This window comes from Pseudomyrmex gracilis, unplaced genomic scaffold (genome assembly GCF_002006095.1).
Source record: "Pseudomyrmex gracilis isolate BER0280 unplaced genomic scaffold, ASM200609v1 scaffold_0, whole genome shotgun sequence".
Taxonomy (NCBI): domain Eukaryota; kingdom Metazoa; phylum Arthropoda; class Insecta; order Hymenoptera; family Formicidae; genus Pseudomyrmex; species Pseudomyrmex gracilis.
This window is the reverse complement of record NW_018020584.1, coordinates 1,748,928-1,754,255: the sequence shown is the minus strand read 5'-3', so window position 1 is coordinate 1,754,255 and position 5,328 is coordinate 1,748,928. Positions and strand designations below refer to the sequence as shown.

The window sequence follows — 5,328 nt, the reverse complement described above, 5'->3', positions numbered from 1 at the left end:
ACTTTACTAGTTTGTCAATAAGTGACTCACAACGAATAAGTTGTTTTAACTTACAATTTAGAGTGGACCTCCTGGGACATGCAAAAAATGTTAAAATTAACATTTTTTTTTTTACTGTGTAGCGACAGTCCGATTTGTCACAAATATATGTTTGTGTGACACAAACATATGATTCTGATCGTATAGAAAATTATACATGTATCAGTCGTAAAATATAAGCGATGCAATAAACATTAAATTGCATAACTGTGTTTTTCTTTTACACAAGAGACCAATTATTTTCTCATTTCTCGTGAGAGAACACACACGTATGCACGATAAAATAGATAAGTAAAGATACAATCTTGAGAGATGAAAGATAGGGCAAAAGATAAAGAGATACAATTGTATTAATATAAAACTTTTTTTATCTACGTTTCACACATCTATTGATTACTTCTGGTATTTTTAAAACACGACACAAATTTACGTCACGTTTGTAGTACACAATAAAATAAATATCACTTGCACTTAGAGAAAGCGCAAATTATGGAAACCCGATCGAATATGCGCGTACGTGTGTGCAGTGTGTCGCCTCGATGAAAACTAGTTCTCGTCATCGCAAACCACTAATTAACGCCGTGCAAAGAAATACGAAGGCAAACGAAGGTTATACGTGCAGTATAAACGGGCAATGAAGCATTTAATGCCGCATCGAAAAGCCGTCAAAGGCTCATGACTTACAACCATAATTAAAGACACAACACGACAGTACAAACAAAATTGATGAACGGTGCACTTTGCTACGCGCACGGCTTGACGCTAAAATCTTGCGGTGATAGAAAATATAGATGCGAGACGAGATTAGAGCATACGTTACACTTTGTGTGTTCTTTCACGCGATATTGTCTCTCCTCTATATATATCTGAAACTGTCCTAAGAGCGACTCTTCTCCCTTCTCTTCCAGTTAGTTTGCAACGTTATTGTCTATAAAGAAGCCTGCGAGCACACAATATTGCAAGGAAAAACACGCATCGTGCGTACAACAACGCGCGTCAGAAAAATAAAATAAAATTTTTCAAACTCCATTGCATTTCGCACAAAGATATTTGCAAATTGTAAAATTATATACAAATAATATTAACAGAAATACGAGATAACTGCCTGGAAACTGTTTAATTTCTCGCGTTTGCAAACTCGGACGCGGAAAAATTATAGTGCAGCGTATGTTTGATACAGTTCGTTCCGGCGACACATTGAAACAATTTCACCGTCATTCGCGAATAAAGTGTCGCGCCGCGCTTGAAACACCGGTTCGTAACTTCGCGGGAACGCACGACAGCTGTTGCGAATCTCCTCCCTCGGAGTGTTTCCGTGCGACGACCTCGTTTTTAAGCGCGCGGTTTCGAATTTCATTCGCGAGAGATAATGCGTCAGCCTCCCCCGGAGCTAATAAGCGACGCAAAACAGCCGGAACAAGTAGCGACTTATGAGCTGCAAACAAGTCCGCGAAGGGGAAAATGACGAAGGGTGAGAGGATTGAGGGAGAAACAGCAATAACGGCCGTCCAATATAACGGTGCGTGTTTTCCTTTTTTCTTTTTCTTCTTTTTGTCCCGAGTTTTTCTCATCTTCTCCTGCCCCCATTAAACATACGCATAGTATCCGAGATTACTTTCTTTCGCCTACGTCTCGCGCGCGCATTCACGGTGTCAATTTTATAACCGACCGATCTGCATTCCACCCTTCTTTTGCCGCCATTAAAAAGGAAGATTATTTTTTCTCTTTTTTTCTCTAAAATTATAATTTGCTGTGTTGCGCGCACCTTGCGCGTCGTCTAAGAACGATTTATGCATTGTCTCACCTCACAGGTATTTTATATAAACACACTCTTCTCTCTATCTCTCTCTTTCTTTTAAAATTCATCAGTTTTATCGCGTAGTAAAAAAATGCTTTGCTATTCATAGACCTTGCGCGCACGGCACTTTGCGGGACACGGCAATCATCTCGCGGGTCTCATTAAGGGTTAACGTTCTCGTTGTGCTATCATCATCTCTCTCATTGTTTCGGCGATGCCTCCCAACTGCGATCTCGTTACGTTGCGTCTGACAAACACGCGCGTTGGCGTATGTAAGGAGAGAGGACGGAGCGTAAAACTCGAATAAACGTAATCGGATCGTCATCGTAAAAAAGTGAAATTTGAGGATAAATAATTAGTAACTGTCGCGTCTTAGAATGAAAATTCTGTCACGAAGATCAAATTCTCACGTTTGCGTTTTTTTTTTTTTTTTTCAACTAAAGTATCTCCCTGTATTGATAAAAAATGTATTGCACTTAGTACTTAATATGATCAGAAAAGTTTCAGTCGTTTTTTCTTCTTCTTTGAACTTTCTTGAATATAGACACCTGCGTGACAACACGTGCGTGTTGTTACTCGCATGAAAAAAAAAAAAATAATAATAATATGATCACTTATTCTGTCGTATCCGCGAGAATATTGATGTTGTAAGCTTTAATCTTCGATTACGTTGTGTGTACCACGTTATAAGCTCTTCTCATTGCTCGGTTGTCAGTGTGTTCAGTCGGTTCAGGAATTTTTATTTTCTCCGTACATTACCATGGAAATGTCGCGCGCCGCGTACAGAAGGGATTATCGTTCGTGCCATCGAGGTATCTGATACCGAAGGTGGATGTATTTTTGTTGTAAATATGTATAACGCGTGTATTTATATGTTGTACGGAAAATAGGGGTACGTAGATTTTCTTGAGCAAGACCTACCTCGAAAATTGAATCGAACAAAAGCAGTTTTCTAGATGAGTTCAGCGAAAATTGTGGAGATTATGCGCACGTGCTTCGTGTGCCCGATCCGCGGTATAATCTATAGATATCTTGATAAAATATATATGTCCACGTCAGTGAAAATTTTCACTTCCTGTTTTTCAGCGTTTTTAAACTCGTAAATAAATTTTATTTGATCGTTGGTCTGTCGTACGTTTCGTTCTCGAAAACAATTTAATTTAGTAGCAAGTTTTATCGCGATTGTGAAAAGAGCTTTACTTACAATACTCTTTTCGTCTTTCCGTCAATTCAGGAAAATTACGTAAATAGTTGGATGATTGAATTCTCACACACACAAACTCATTTAGAAAAATATAATAAAACTTGTAAAAATATTCACATAGAAAAATATAATAAAATTTGTTACGTTAGAAACAGTACGTGTCAAAAATTAATAAAAATGTCGGAACTACGTATGAATATATGTATAATGTTTTTCCTCTTATAGATCTATAAATTTTTATGCTGTTTGTGATACGTGTCACAAATAATATGTAAAAATAATTATGTCAACACTAGTACATATAAGTAACTTTATGCGAATATGGAAGTAAACAAAAATCGCATTTATTGTACAAAAATTAAATAAATTGCGAAAAAATATTAATTGTAATAAAAACTAAAAAATAAATAAACAGAAATGAAATAATATCAAGTTAGAGATCCACAGCTGCACGGTATTGTCAGTTTTAATAAATGATAGAAATAGAAACTGATAGAAAAAGAATTGATAGAAATAGGTAAAAGGCTGTTAAAAGCCAATGTCTCCGATGTTTCTGCGTAAAATGATCTTCTTTCTTATATCACAAAATATATAACACAATACTGTGTGTTGCGCATTAGAAAAAATATTTATCAGTAATTAATTAAAAAGAAAGATGTGTATAGTTGCTTATTAAAATAAAAAATAATTTGCGCTAATTAACTCAATTTAACTAAATCTTCTCAAATAAAAAAAGTTTAATAATTTTATTCTTAGATTTGCTTTTTTATATAAAAGACATTTGCTAAAAAATACTTAGGATTATATGAATTTTTTATTGCGATAATGACAATGAGAAAAAGAAAACTTGTCCTATCACAATATTGGTAAATTATTGACTGATCAATAGTGATTTATAAAAGCAAAGACATCGTTTTGCTTTCCGAGACTAAATACTCTTGATTTCTAATTTACATGACACAATTTTGTTATATGTATATTGTATGTATTACGTTTCTTCGGTATATTAGTTACGTTTTTTCATATCTTTTTTCTACATTTTTTATACTAACGAAAGAGTACAAAAATAGAGATCTAAACTCTTTTATTAATATAACAATATTTCGTTAATACTTTGTTAGAAACAATTCTTTATTTGCTACGTATCATCGGGTTTAGACTCTCTTTTTCCCGCGAATTTGTAGGTTTATGTATTTTATGTGTAAACACGGAAAAAAATTGAATTGAAAACTGTAATCGGCTTGAAAAAGATTTCGAAAAAGCTAAAAGCAACAGGATAGAAAATAAACTACAATAAAATATAGAATGTATTGTACATTTTATACATTATTGTACATTATATTTGAGAGTTTTCTTCAAAAATCAACGAAAAATATATTTCTTGCAATAAAGTAATATCTCGTTCTTTTTATTTAATTTCTTGTTTACACATCACGTAATGTATGTCGCATATGAACTACTCGAAGTACAAAGTTTTCTCATTTCTATATTTTATATCAGTAGACTTGTGTGTAAAAAGAAAACAGAAAAAGTAAGAAAAATTTCATTCAAAAACTATGCGACATTTTTATATTATGTTAATTATATTTTGTTATATCGCGTTTAAGATGTGCAAAACTATATTCAAATGTACAACAAGACACATAAATATACATAGAAAGATGTACAAAACAATATACGCTGAAGAAAGATATGATTCAAAAGTGAACTGCTCACCTGTTGCTGAAACTATCGTCAAGACTGCAGGTAACAGACGCGCTAGGTTTCTTTGGTCGCTGAAAGAAATACGGGAAACCTCTGCTACGGGCTTCTCTTCCCGAAGAGATAGAACTTGTTTCTTTTTTTTTTTTTTGCACAAGCGGTTTTTTTCTTTTCGTTCTCACGTGGAGAGAGTGCAAGATGTGTAGCGAGGATGGCTTCTTCGAGTGTGAGTCACCGACGACGACGCCGGGCAACGCGTCGGAATACGCGCGGGAATGACGCTCGAAGCGTCGCGACGCCGGCCTTTATAATGTGTGTGTGCGTCGGGTGCGCCTGTGCGTTGCAGAGGAGCCACCACAGACCCCCCGTGTGTCTTTCTCCCCGTGTGTGTCCCTTGCGTGCCTCTCCGGTTCTCTCGCGTGTGAACACACGTACGATACGGGGGTCACATCGACACGTGAAATCACGCGGAGATCATTGCAGTTTTGTAAGACCGATTACAAAAATGTAAAAATTCACAGATCATCCCCCCAAACAACGAAAATTCGCGGAAACTAATAAATCGTTACGCGCGCGCGTTTCGGTT

At 35.7% G+C, this 5,328-nt stretch overlaps 1 protein-coding gene across 1 annotated transcript in view; it reads right to left on the bottom strand.

The window, feature by feature from the left end:
* LOC109856842 (allatostatin A) overlaps window positions 1–5,006 on the bottom strand; it is a 20,426-nt gene extending 15,420 nt beyond the window's left edge. Inside the window, exon 1 of the mRNA XM_020432579.1 lies at window positions 4,758–5,006. The gene's annotated coding sequence lies outside the window, so the exon portion shown is untranslated. The remainder of the gene's footprint in view (window positions 1–4,757) is intronic.
* Window positions 5,007–5,328: the final 322 nt, after the last annotated feature.